At 47.0% G+C, this 14,931-nt stretch overlaps 1 pseudogene; it reads left to right on the top strand.

The window, feature by feature from the left end:
- The window catches only part of LOC127186814 (40S ribosomal protein SA-like), a 973-nt pseudogene extending 725 nt beyond the window's left edge, over positions 1–248 (top strand).
- Positions 249–14,931: the final 14,683 nt, after the last annotated feature.

Raw genomic sequence — 14,931 nt, 5'->3', positions numbered from 1 at the left:
GTTCACCGCTGCGCAGCCAGAGGTGGCAGACTGGTCTGAGGTTGTTCATGTGCCCTCTGTACCCATCCAGCAGTTCCCTACTGAGGACTGGAGCTCCCAGCCAACCACTGAGGACTGGTCAGCAGCTCCCACAGCACAGGCCACTGAGTGGGTTGGAGCCACCACTGAGTGGTCCTGAGCTGCTCTGCAGACACCTGAGCAAAGGGAGAAATGGAAGGAAAATAAAGTCTCTAAAAATTAAAAAAAAAAAAAAAAAAAAGAAAAAGAAAAAAAAAGAAATTCAAACTAACAAGATTAAGTCAGATATGCAATCCCCTGGTTATTATATATAATAATGGGAGTGAAAATTGTTGGGAAAAAAGAAGTTGGGTAGACCAGTAATACCTGTTGACTGCCTGTAGTGTTGATGGGGCTTATGTAACTTTTCTCTTATTTGAAAGAGTTTAGAAATTTGGAGGGCAAAGACGATGTGACCCTGGAGTTTGGAGTGACTGTGGCAATGGTCTGCTGGCTCCATCAGGGTGGGGACACTGATGAAGTGGAGGGTGAGGCTGGAATAAAGCAGTGCCAACCACAGCATCAATAATCAGATATTGCTCATCAGCACACAAAGCACAGCGGACTAATCAAACAGATACTCAACGAGTTAGCCAGATAATGCTGGCTTTTTTTTTTCCTGTCTCAGCTTTGGAAAATAGCCAATGACAGTTCGATTTCATTTGGGAAGAATTCCAACTTAGGCGTATTTGAATTCAGCACCTGCTGTTATAATTTGGTGGGATTATATTTGGAAAGATTCAAGTTCTTGGTGCGATACTGATAATCTGATAGCATCTTAAAGAAGACTGTATGAGAGCTGACCTACCTGCAGAGGTGACACATGTGGCCAACAACAGCTGCTTTACAAATCCTTCAAAGGTCCAAGGACTTAGGCAAGCGGTCAAAGTCTTGGGAATAAGCTGGGTAGAAGCTACCTGTGACATTTCATAGATGATGAAAAAGAAACTTAATCTCACAGCCTGTTTGCTAGTCTATCTGGATGGGGGCGGCTGGTACTTAGGCCACATCCGAAACTATTGATCATCGCCACCATGACACTACCCTAGAGATCGCCATATTTCAACAGGAGCTTGATTGGGACAGTCGGGCGCCATTGGGCTTACTGCAGGGCTGCTGCCTTCACATGGATGCTCAGGGTCTGAGATCAGAGCTGTGGGGGATACAAACCAAGATGGAGGGGACCTTCCTCAGAAAGTGAGAAACAGCTGCTGGCAGCTTCCTAGCTTCCGCAGACCTCATCTTGTCCCGTCATCTGTATTGTACTTCCCGGCAAGGACCTGACCTCACTGATGCAGAGTAGCGAGCTCAGTCTCCCCACAGCACTTCCTCCAGGGCCTGCAAATGAGAAGACCGTGAGGACTCCTTTTCCATGTCAGCTTGCCACAGATCAGGCCAACCTGAGCAGGGCACACCTGAGGAGCTGTCCTGGTTGCCTTAATTGACTTGGAAGATCTACCATGATGGTGTGGCAGCTTCAGGTAGCAGTCCAGATGAAAGGGGCACGGCAGGAGGAGGGCCACTCACTTTTGCTTGCTTGGCGGACTTACCCCACTGCGGCGGCTGCTGCTGCCTCCTTCAGTGCTCCTAGGTTTCCACTGTGGACTAAGGACCAACAGCTCTCCAGACACGTTTTCAGTTCCAGGTTGGGACTGCCGAAGCTGCCAGCTCTGTGGACAAGAGAAACTATTTAATTGTTGACGTCCCCAGTGAGAGACAGCTACTGCAGGACTACTCTGACCGCTGAGCCACCCAACCTCAAGGACTGAGTAACCACTGGGTTCTCAGCCTTTCAGATGTGGTCTAGCTGATATTGTCATTTAAGTGTAAGCTGACTTAATAAATTCATTAACTTGTATATATTGCTGTGTGTATGTGTGTGTATCTATCCCATCTGTTCTACTTTTCTAGAGCCCTGACTAATGCTATGAGGGTCAAGAAGGCTCTTGCTGCACTGGGAGGCACTTTTCATCTGATATTCCAGGGTCATGCCTAGATCAAACCCAGAGCAGCTGAGAAAAGCACCAGGTGAGGATAGAGAGACCTCTCTCCTTATCTCTCCCCATCTCTCCCCTTATCTCCCTATCTCTCCCCATCTCTCCGCATCTCTCTCCATATCTCTTCCTGTCTCTTTCCATCTCTCCTTATCACTTCCCATCTCTCTCCACGTCTTCCTATCTCTTCCCTTCTCTACCTGTTTCTTCCTATCTCTCCCCATATCACCGTTTCTCTCTCCATATCTCCATATCTCTTCCCATATCTCCTTATCACTTCCCATCTCTCCCCATATCTCCCTATCTCTCCCCATCTCTCTCCACCACACTTAAGACACTGTTCTGTCCAGGCCTGTGGCTCACACAGATGGATCTTGGGTCTTCGCAGTGACTAAGTTTGTGATTGGCGGTAATCATGTGCTGGTGCACTTGGTCAGGTTATAGTCTTCAAGTGAGCCATGCTTCTCCTCTGTGGCCATGGGCTGCTGTGTTTCCCCACATCACACGTGGTTTCCTCCATGCTCAGTTCCTACCCAACTACATGCCCCCTAATATACGCATATTCTGTTGCTTCTGGACTCTCTAAACCATTGCATTGATTAGTTATCACAATTATTATTAAGTTGACACAAGCCAGGGCCATCAGGGAAGAGGGCACCTTAATTGAGAAAATGCCTCCATCAGAATGGCCTGTAGGCATATCTGTGGGAACCATATTATTATTATTATTATTAATTATTATTATTATTATTATTATTATTATTATTATTATTAATGTTTGATGCAAGAGAGCCCTACTGTAGGCAGGTGGTCTTGGGTTGTGTAAGCAAGTGTCTTAGTCAGTGTTCTATTGCTGTGAAGAGACACTATGACCATGGCAGTTCTTATAAAATAAAGCATTTAAACGGAGCTTGCTTACAGTTCCAGAGGTTTAGTCCATTTTCATCATGGCAGGAAGCATGGGGACACACAGGCAGACATGATGCTGGAGAGTTCTACATCGTAGCCTAGAGTTCTACATCTGGATCCACAAGCAGCAGAAGAGAGAGACACACTGGGCCTGGCTTGGACTTTTGAAACCTTAAAGCCCATCCAAGTGACACACTTCTGTCATCAAGACCATACCTCCTGATCCCTCTCAACTAGCATTGCCCCTGATGACCAAGAATTCAAATATAAGAGCCTAAGGGGGTAGTGGATGTAAATATGTTTTTGTTCTGATCTCAAGTGTGGCATGTGACACAGACTTTTGAGAGAACATGTGATGTTTGTTCACTAGAAGAGGACCTGCCTCTTACAGGAGCATGGTCTTTGCCAACTGAGAAATAACCTAATATGGACTCAGCCCAAAACAATAGGATTGGCTTTTTGGTCTTGGCATTGATTCCTATTATCTGGCTGTTCATTGCTCCACTTCAAGACGCTCCTACAGAGAAATGCTCCAGAGAACACTTTGAGGTTCTGGGTTCTGGCTGCTGCTCTGGGTTCCAGCTGCTGCTTGGAGTTCTGGCTGCTGCAGTTGCAGTCACCTTTGCTGAATTGTTAGTTTGCTGTTTCACTGACCTGCTGGAATCCTGTGTGGGAAGGATTGTAAACTTTGTCACAGGTGAAAGCAATCTTGGCAGGCTTTGCCCTTGGACACACCAGGGATACTCCCTGAGATCAACCTTGAGATAGACTGGGTGAAGCCATCCTGGGCCTGGAATTCAGGAAGCAAACCCCCGAGGGGGGGGGGTGGGACTCCACCCGGATTACTGTGTTTCTAATTATTATACAACCCAACTATCTTACACAAGAGGAGGAAAAGGTTAAAGGGAAACGAGTGAACCTTCCAGTATCCGTTCCATGGGATGAGTCCCTAGGTGTCCCTGGCCTGCATGCTGGTCCTTTTCCTGATCCACGTGCGCTCTCGAGCTCGGTCAGGCCCTGCTGCCTCCTCCAGTCCTCGTTTCCTATCTCTCTCTCTCACGTGCAAAGGCCGGTCTCCGCCCACTCAGACTTGAGCCCAGCCCCCTCCTTCCCCGCTGCCTCATGATGGGTTTTCTGGACCCTTTTCCCTGACATTTGCATTCTCGCTGCTGCTCCGAGTAGCCAGGCTCTTTCTCCACATATGAAGGTCAGAGAAGGCAGCTAGGCAGAGCGCAGAGTTAGGGCAGAGCTAGGGCAGAGCTGGTTCCGGGGCCATGGGTCATCCTGTGGGTCTCCAGCAGAGGGACTTGCCTACTTTGAACACTAGGATCAGGGTGCCCTGGGTGACCCTATGTCCCTGCTGATGGTTCTACTTCTTGAAGTGCTTTATTTCTTTAAAAGATATTTTATAGAGGAATAAAATCTTGTAAAAGGCAAAAAAATTTACTCCAAGTTAAATAGAAATAGAATCATGGAACTGTTAGACTCTGATGGCCTGAGTTTATTCCTGGAAAACCCAATTGAGAGTCAGAGTCCAGAGTCAATGCAAAAGCAAAGGAATTTATTGAGCTCATGCGTTGAGGTCCACCAAGCTCCGGGGAGATGGAAAGACCCTGTTCTGTAATGGTGGAAGGTTTTAATACCCTTACAGAATCAGAACTTAGTACAAACATCATTGGTTAGTTGACCTTTAAAATGACTGGTTACTAGTTATTTTATCCCTGAGGGGGCAAGAGCTCAGCTTGGGACATCGCTTGCTGTCTGGTGCCTGGGACAGGTATGCGAGTGTGGTTTTTCTCAGAAAGAATAGAACAGCCCTGAGGCCATCTCAGAAAGTATTGAGTGGCTAGGGTTGAAAAACAACTTTTTTTTTTTATCTCTTCAGAACCTCTGATCCTTTTGATGGCCGTTTCCCTATGGAAGTACCAAGTGTTATGAGTCCACTCCCCCCCCCATCTTTCCTACTCTGCCGGACTCAGCTTCTTAAAATCTGTGTTGCGACCCACACACAGCCCTGTAGTTGAGCATGGGGTTGTTGAAATGTTGGCAACAGTAAGAGGTTTCTGAAGATGGCAATGACCAAAAAGTGTAGAACCCAATGAGCCATGACTCTGGGGTTCCACTGGCAGCGCTCCCTGATTCACGGCAGGCTTGGCACTCTTAGCACTCAGCACATCCCCACACCAACCCAGGACCAACGAACGCTCCCTCAAACCCCTCAGCTGAGACCGGAGACGGCCGTGAGTTCTGAATCACAGTGTCGTAGGTGTACATGCAGGGTTTTCTGCTCTTAGGGAAATGTAACGGTTTAATTATGCAAAACAAAGACTTAACAGTCTTCTACCGTCATTTCTCAGCATGTATCAAATTAGCACATCTTTGGATTGTATTGTTAGCATGTTTGGTTTTAAAAACTGCTGCTGGGCTGCTGACTTGAGCATCGTAAAAAAGTCATTAAGCGAATTTTAGTTTGAGATCAGGACACAATTTTCAGCTATTCCTGAAGTGGTCCTAAGCATGCTCCCGCCGTTCTGCACTACAAATGCATATGAAATGGCGTTCTCAGCATTGATGGCTATGAAAGAAAAATATCAGTCAACTCTGGAAAACAGTAGAGATGCTCTCCTCCTTCAACCAAGATTAGTTCTGTATGAAAAACAAACAAGCACATTCGTCTTATTACTGAACAAATTTGGTTTAATCTGTAATATATTCTATGTATACCTACCAAAGAATTGTGAAGTTGACCTCTTCCTCTTCTTCCTCTTCTTCTCCTTCTTCTTTTGCTTTTTCAAGACAGGGTTTCTCTGTGTAGCCCTGCCTTCCTGGAACTCGTTCTATAGACCAGGCTGGCCTCAAACTCAAAGATCTGTTGGGGACAGTAGGCCATATGGCCAGTGTTCAGCCATCTTGTCAGAGCGTGCACCTTTAGGCTTCTATTTCTCCAGCAGTCTGTCATTTACCAGAAACCAGCTGACCCTGGCGTGGTTCGGCAGTTAGACTAAAGATAAGATTAAGATGGAGCCGCCCTGTTGTGGCTCATAGTGAGAGCTACTCCTTTCTGGCTATAAACTAGCTTTTCCAGTAAGACTACTGGTAAAATCATATTAACGGCAAGCTGCCCACGAGCAGCAGTTCCGGGAACTTTTTCCTGACTAACCAGATCTTTTACAATTTCCCTCTTTCTCTGGAATTTCTCCCCCTTTTGTGATTATAGCAGCTGTAAAGGTAGACACCTGCTGGAGCATTCCAGAGTTAGATATCCATAGCAACCCTTGCTTACATAAATACCCGTGACCCTGTGCCTATAAAAACCCTGTGAAAATCTTCAATAAACAGGGTTTGATCAGAATCCGGACTTGCCCTCATTTCTTAGTGTCTCCTGTCCCCCACTCCCCACCCGTCTGCCCCCTCCACAGGAACCCGTTGAAGACTCCGCGGCCGAAACAAAGATCCACCTGCCTCTGCCTCCCAAGTGCTGGAATTAAAGGCATGCTCCCCCAAGACCCAGTTAAAATCTACTTTTTATTATTTACTCTCTATAAATGTTTAGTTTGTACCTATTTTATATGTCCAGGTGAAAAGGGACAGTGGCAATCAAACGACGCTCCGTCTGTTCCACGAAGGGCTCTCAGTCGGATTTGAGACGGATTGCACCATCGTTCTAGGTGGAGCTGGGATCGCTATAAAGAAGACCACTTCTCCTCTGGAAGGCAGATGCAAAGGAGAAAAAATGGGAGCCAAGAGGTATGATTCACTCACTTGTCCTCAAAGCTAATTAGAAATCTTCTTTTGGCTAATCCACACATCTCTCAGGGATGCAGTCGCCTAATTTGTTAAGTAAAGAGCAGGGGGAAGTATTTGGTGGCTTTAAAATCTGGTGGCTAGGGCCTAGAGAGATGACTTAGCAATTAAGAGCACCTCGGCGATTCCAGATCAGTGGGTCTCAACCTTCATAAAGCGGAGGCCCTTTAATATACTTCCTCGCTTGTTAGCGAACAGGCAGTGATACAGCCACCCCTAAAGGGCCTGATGACTTTGGGAAAACAGACAACACCAAAGCCACCCGGAAACACAATACCGCCAGCCACCAGGATTCAGGTCCCCTAAGTCACGTGAGCACCTTCTCCTCATGCGTATGCACTTTCTGCGCATGAACTAAGTCAAATTATCAAGGGAATTCCTCCCCCTCTTCATCTATCTCTTCTTCCTTCGTGTGTCCCCTCAAACAGTCTCTGTAGTCCCTTCCCTAACAAACCTCTCACGTGGCGTGGTTTCTATTTTGTGGTACAGTCCCCGCCGCCGCACACACCTTAATAGCGCCGACCCCAGCCATGAAGTTACTTTGTTGCTACTTCTTAGCTGTAATTTTGCTGCTGTATGAATTGTAATGTAATGCAGGACATGGGCTCTGCAATCCCAGAAGTCACCATGACCCATAGGTTGAGAACAATTTGAATTCTTCCCCCATAACCCAGTCAAGCAGCTCACAAACACCTGGGACCCAGCTCCAGGGGAACCAACGCTCTGTTTTGGCCTCTGCGGGCATTTTACCCTGTCTACCTGCACCACCACCACCACACATTACACCGAATTAAAAATAAAAGAAATCTTTGGAAAAAATTGGCAGTCAACATTTCTTTAGCTGGGGCTTGTTCTTTCTATCTCAGAGGGACCCTCCTTTCTTTGATCTTTCTTCCTTCTCCTCTCCCTGGAAAACCATGTAAACCCCAAAGCACAACCATCTTTACTTATCAGGAAAATTCCTAAGGCATTTTTCCTGCTTCTATCTGAACTCAGTGACAAGAAGCACGAAGAAAACCAGTTTAAAGGTCAGAAACCTCACTGTCTTTGTTAAGGGGGGCGTTTGAAGTTCACTTTTGAGACGTTGCCCTTTTTACAGTATGAAGACGCTCAGTGAGCTTTTTGGTTCTGAACTAAAATATTGTCATGATGAGAAAGGTGGTACCACAGCAAAGAATCGAATTGTGATGCTATCATTACGGATAGGAACCTCGTGCCCCTAAAGAATTGGGTCTTGCGGAACGCTGGTTTTAAACTTAGATTTTTTTTTTCCTTTTTCCTCTGAGCTTGGCAGAGCCAGGAGACTGAAATTTCCAGGAAGATTTGCAAATTCTCAAATCTGGCAGAAGTAGCTTTGGAGTGATAGATGAAGTCCATAGAACTGATAAAGAGAGAATAAGAAGGATTTCTTTGCCTCCCCATATCTAAAACCTGACGGGTGTACTAAGAAAAATAACACAGCATCAGCCATGCAAGGGTCTGAACCCTTCTGCTTTTGTTGCCAACCAGTGTGTGATGAGCATATTTTACAAACTGTTATTCATCAACTGTTCTCCTGTATACAGTGGAGGTGTGTGTGTGTGTGTGTGTGTGTGTGTGTGTGTGTGTGTGTGTGTGACAACTGCTCTTGGTTCTAAGGACAGCCCAGCTGCCTTTATATTGCTAAGTAGGAAAATTAAGGCAACTTCGTCTCTTGGGTGGGGTAGGCATATTACAGGTCAGACATTTCAAACTCTACTTTTTTCTATCTTTGAGTGAAAAATCAAAATGAGTAAAAATGGGGTGGAAATTTACAAATGAATTTACGGTGATCTCTAAAACGTCGTTACCTGTTGTAGTTTGGGTAGGATTTATTCCCTTCAAAAGCCACATTGAGGCTCAGTTCCTGGTATGGCAGTGCTGGGAGTTGAGGCCCTCCCCTGGGACATGGCCTGGTTTCTGGGGACAGAAACTTCGTGAGTGAATTATTACCATATGCACATGATTATGTTATTGTTTTCCACAATGAGTTGAACCAGTTTGTGACACTTACAAGACTTAGACACTCAGACCTTAAGTTTCCCAGCTTTTGGAGCTGCGACCTAACCAAACTCTGGTTTCTAGGGTCTATATTAAAGCAATAAAAAATAGACGCAGATCTCTCTCTCTCTTCCCTCCCCCTCCTGACACACACACACACACACACACACACACACACACACACACACACACACACACGGATCTCAATATGTTGCCTAGGCCCATCTTAAACTCAGATGTAGGCTTTGAACTTTTCCAAACCTACTTGATTTGGGATCTTTAATGCTTACACCTCCCTTCCAAGCCACCTACCCTAGATAGAGAAAAGAGGTTAATGGGAACAGGAGTAGATCTTTCTAGACTCATTTCCTTGGAGCGATCCCACTCTTCATCAGGATTCCAGCAGGCCAAATAACCGCAAACCAGTAATTCAGCAAAGGTGACCGCAAGCGCAGCAGCCGGAACCTGGAGCAGCAACCGGAACCCAGAACCTCGAAGCGTTCTCTGGGGGCATTTCTTTCTAGGAGTGTCTTGAAGCAATGAACAACCAAATGACGGCAAGCAACGCCAAAACCAAAAAACCAAGACTCTTGTTTTGAGCTCACATGTATAAATCTATCTCCTCTCAGAGTCTGTGCTGGGATGTTTATCAGTTGGCAAAACCCAAGCCCTCACAAGAGGCAGTTCCTCCTCTAGTGGACAAACACCACACGTTCTCTCAAAAGCCTTGTTTCCAGTGGACAAACACGGCACATCCTCAGACAAGTCTGTTTCACATCCCACACTTGGGATCAAAACAAAAGCATGTATACAGCCACTACACTCAAGTGATCCTCCTGCATCAGCTTTCTGTGCCTCGGGGGCTCCAGGGCCTTACCACTCAGCCTGGTGCATTCACATTTTACTGGTTTTTCGGGGGATTGGGGGAAGGGCACTTAGATAGTGTGTTTTGTGGAAGTGCTAAGCAGATGGGTTCTCCAAAGGCACAGGTATCTGTTTCCTACCACGGTGATGTGTAATGCGTTTTTAACATATTGTACTCTCAAATATTTAGATTTATATAAGATAATAATTATAGTTTGTTCTTGAAGATCCTAGAGGCAATCTCAGGGCAAGAACTTGGGAGTCCTTGGGAGCATCGAATTGCATTTTTCCCTGGAGGAGGGGCCTTGTCACTTTGCCACAGGCTCAGCCGAATCCCAAATCCCACTGACTCTTGGTAGCTCTTGGTTCTGGCTGTCAGGCTCAGACGCTGAAGGAGGCCAGTCCTGTTCTTCTAAGCCAGGCTCTTTACCACTTGTTCCTTTCCTCAGGACATGCCCAGGGCATCTCCAGGGCTCTCTCAGCCTTTGCTCTGTTGAGTTGTCAAGGCCCTGTAGCTATGCCTGGGTAGTACCCTGGGCAGCATTCCCTATGCCAGAAAACCATGTTTGCCTTTATCTTTGGACTGCTCCTTATGCACCCCTCTGAAGCTGACCCTTTAGAGAGGAAGCTTTCCTCTTAGCAAGTTACTTGTCTGACTCTTCAGCCACATTAACGCTTCTTGGCTGTCTAGCTTTGTCAGGGGTCTAAGAGTAGGTAGGTGCTTAGGCGGTGGCTGAACTAACAAATGAATGGTACTTACTTAAAACTCCCGATTCATTGCTTTGTCCTGTAAATTACCCCCTCTCCTTCCTAAATTAGACTTTGAATGCAGCAAGGATTAATTAAGGCTTTTAGTCTAGACCTGCAGATACAGGTAGCCTGCCGAGATTGTGAGCCAAATCTTGCATGGTATCTTGAGGAATTATTTGTAGGGCCCAGTGGAGAGGAAAGCCACGTGAAAAGATGCCTTGTCTAGCACCCAAGTTCAGGCCCATCTCACAAACACATTTTCATGTCCCAATTTCTCAACAGTTAAGTGATATTAATTAATTGATATGTATGAGTTCTTCATTTGCATGTACACCTGCAGGCCAGAAGAGGGCATCAGATCTCACTATAGATGGTTATGAGCCACCATGTGGTTGCTGAGACTTGAACTCAGGACCTCTGGAAGAGCAGTGGTGCTATTAACCTCTGAGCCATCTCTCCAGCCCACAGGTAAGTGATCTTTATGGTAGCAATCTCATTTCATAAATACATAAATGCATTTCACACACTTCAGCTTTGTATAATCTGTTGCCCACTGCCCATCAGAGCTGTCACTCTAACCTGACTCTTGATTGTCTGAAAAGACTGTGCCCTTTGTTTACTTGTTTGTGTGACATATGTAAAGCTCTTGCGATAGAGCCCAGGCTAGCCCCAAATTCAAGTGTAGGGAGGGCAGCAGTGTGATACCATATCTGTCTGCCAAGAGTTTAGTTATGAGGGATGGAGTATGGTGAACTCAAACTCAAGCCGTTTTGAGCCCTCGGTACAGGATGCTATCCACCTGCAGGTAGAGGCTGGGCAAGAAACCATCCAGTTCTAGCCGGTCTTACCTAACAGAGCTACTTTTGAGGGTGGTTACTTGACAGGTCGAATGCACTGGACAAAAGGCAAACGGACCAGCTCTTCACCTGTTCCCCATTAAAAGCATGTTGTCAATAGCAATAGCGTTGTCATAAAACACCTGATTAGGCCACGGCGTGAGACTGTTTACACATGAGGAGCCCCCATGACTAAACTGAACTAAAACTAATGGGGCTTGAGATGGCTCCGACGGGGTTAAAATTGGGGGGGGGGGCATTGTTACTGAAGGGAAAGCCAGGCGGCCCCTTGAGCTTCATATATACTCGATCGGTTTGAAGATCAGTGGTTTGGAGGCCTACAGCTAAACTCTGTATTATTAATTCCCCGTTAGTTCCATTATAAATTGTGGTGTCTGACATTTGTATCGTGATAGCATTTACCTAGTCAAAGACTGAGGCCTAGTGATTGACACTTCTTCCAGCTGTCCCATGAGATAGAGCGATTGGCAGAGCTCCATTCCTTGGGAGCTTCACCTTGCATTCTGATTTCCAAGGAACCCACCCAAGACAGCGTACCACAATGGGGGTGGCGGTGGGGTGGGGGTGGGGGACTCTCAACATGACAGCGTAGACTTGCAGCCCTCTGAGTCCACCTTGCTCTGCTCTGTTCTGTTTTCTATGACTTTAAATCCCAGGAGAGGATGTCTGTAGATGGCCAATGCTCTTCATCCCGGGGTGAGGGCTGGAAGCAGGGGACCGGTCTAGCCAGGCTGAGCTTGCTTCAGGGTCAGCAAGAAACTTCTCTCTTGGTTGTAAACAGGGGTGAAACCTTGAGCTCGTACCCCAGGTACCACCTTCTAGTCAAGTTAGAACAGAAGTTGGAGGCCACAGTTATTAGCCCGATGGGCATGCTGGGAAAGGAGCTGTCTCCTGCCTAGCAAACAGTCGTTTGTGACTGGATCCTTCTCTCTGAGTCATGGCAGTTAGCTGGCAGATTAGGACTTGTTCTTTCCTTGTGGATTAGGACATGAGAGAACACACGACAAATTGGAAGGCACAGAGCCAGGACCTCAGGGGTTGCTGGGAGATTCTGCTTTTGGTTCATTCAGGCTGGCCTCCTTGGACTCTCCTTAAGTCTGATCTGGAAGCGGCTAGATGTGTAATAATTTAAGCAAATTTGCCCTTTCCTTTCATTTTAATTCAGTTCGGTTCAATCAATATTTATCGAGAGATTGCTCTGTGATGACCAAGTTCTCATAGGCATGGCAACCAGGTGTGGCTGATAGGGCAAGGGAAATGGAGGAGGGAGGAGGAGGAGGAGGAGGAGGCAGGGTGTAGGGTCCCTCGGGGAGGGGGCTGCAGCCTTGCTCTCAGGGTGTGAAGGTCATGCAGGAAAAAGCATGCTCTGAGGAGGGTTGGGAAGCCAACAGTGAGTTGACTTCGTTGTGGACTGTCAACAAAAGGGGACGTGCCACATCCTGGGCCCAGGGCTTCCTGGCTGCTGTCACCTTATACTCAACTAATCCAAGTACACTTATTTTCTTTTTTAAGTACCCCTCATCTGTGTCACCATCGTCTCCCGGTCTCCTCACTTAGACACCTGGGAGTGGCTCCCAATATAGTGTAAGTTGGTCAAGTAAGTGTCATTTTTTGCTGTGTATCAGTTTGCTCACAAAACAGTCCCCTGTGGGGACTTAGGTTCAGGCCCCAGCCCTCTGGTGACCACACAAACAGAAGGCAGTGGATTTTTGTGAGCATTTACCAGGGAGGAGCTGCGCCCTAGCAAGGGCTGCCCCAGGGAGGACTTAGTCAGGAGGCAGGGGTGGGGGGGTAGGGGGGGAGGAGAGGGAAGCTATGCAAAACATGGACTTCGCATTTTTGAATTTGAGCTTTGAAAAATCTAGGTGCTTGAGGGCACCACCAAGAGACAAAACTATGCTGTGTGGGAAATATGCCCGTGCCGGATTTATACTTGAGTCTTCTCAGCAGGTTGACATTTGAGAAGGGAGTAGAAGTTGGCTGAACTATTCAGCCATAACATCTGCTTGGACTTAATTTCCCTAAGGTTTCTGTGTCTGTAGGAGTCATCCCTAACACACAGCACAGTGAGGTACGAGGCTCTGGTGGTCTCCCACATGACTTCTAACCTTGAACCAGGTATTTGGTCCAACCTGTTTTTACCAGGTTACCATTGTCAGCTAGGTGTCCCCATACCCCCTTACCCTCCCATCCCCCCTGCACCTCCCCCCCATCTCCCCCACCCCGTTCCCATCCCCCCTCCCCCTCCCACGTCCCTTTCCCTGTGTTGTGGGGGAGTTGTAAGCGTCCTTCCCCATCTTGGGATCCTATATGCCTCCGCGTTGGAATCTGCCAATTAAAGATGCTCTCAGGACAAGGGATGCAGAGAAGCAGAGTCCGAGTCCCCGGTGGCATCTGGGAGCAGCGGCTTAGGCATACGACATGCATTCGATTTGCTTCAGCCTCTGGGCAACCTCCTGAGAATCACCTGTTTAGGGATTGTAAGCAGCTGGGGACCTTCAGCAACTTTCCTGAATTCATCTCTCCCCGACTTTGTGGAGGGCGCTGCAGTTTCTGTTGCCTCCTTGGCCATTCTTAGGGTTTAAACCTCCCAATCAACCCCTTCTGCTGGCATACAGAAGTTAGTCTCTTTGAGTCCTGACTGATGGGACAGCACCGCCGACTACACGGACCTCTCCTTTCCTGTGGTGACGGCCATAGTGGCGTTGTGGGTATAAGAACACCTACCAAATGCATTAGTATGTGGAGCTCAGCCCTCCAGCTCCGTGACCAGAGACCCTTGCTGGACTGTGACAGCCATTCCTGGTGGACAGGATAAAGACAGTTCCTTTTTATGCCCTATGACACTTCCGCTGGCTAGGACTCGGCGTGATTGGGGCACTTAAGAATGGATGGCCATGTAGGCTCCCCAGCCCCGATACATCTGCAGCACAACCCCAGGATTTAAGGTTTAGGGAACATGGTCAAAGAGGAGACCAGAAGATCGTAAGAGCCAGAGGACCAGGACATCTGCTGTTAGACAGTGTTTTCTGCACTCAGGGCATCTGAACAATATGGTTGCATAAAAAGACCTACACAGTTGACAAACCAACATGGATGGGGAAGCCTCATAAGGCCCCCCACTCTTAGATGAAGAATCACAGGCAATTAATGGTTGCTAGGAGAGGGAGAATCAGTCTTTTCCAGGAACGAGCCTCCTGATAGGCTATTGAATCCCAAATGAGCAGCTCTAAACCCACGAGCAACACGAAATGGACTCAGCAGGCTGTGTTTGTATATACACATTACATCCATATATATATGGGGCTCTGCATGTGACAATAATAATTTTCATGAATAATTAAAGAAGGAGTCATGAATCTGAAAGGGAGTGGGGACACTGCAGGAGTTGAAATGAGAAGAAATGGCTAGGAGTGATGTAAATACAGTTCTCATGTGTGAAATATAGAACGGCGGCCTAGCTTGGAGACGGGAGATGCTCATGAAGCCAATATTATGGAGATGTTGACAGTCGATGGCTTCTGGGGAGGGGAAAGTCAGTTTTCTTAAAGGGTCTGGTCCCAGGTAGGTCTACCACTACCCAGCTGATGGCCCCACAACAGTGGCTGTAATGTGGGCAACACAAATTTCTCTCTGTGGTTTATAAACCACTGAGATCATGAAGTAGGGAGGGGTAA

Source organism: Acomys russatus, chromosome 3 (assembly GCF_903995435.1).
Source record: "Acomys russatus chromosome 3, mAcoRus1.1, whole genome shotgun sequence".
NCBI lineage: Eukaryota > Metazoa > Chordata > Mammalia > Rodentia > Muridae > Acomys > Acomys russatus.
The sequence above is the reverse complement of the archived record's forward strand: the minus strand, read 5'-3'. Positions and strand labels throughout refer to the sequence as shown.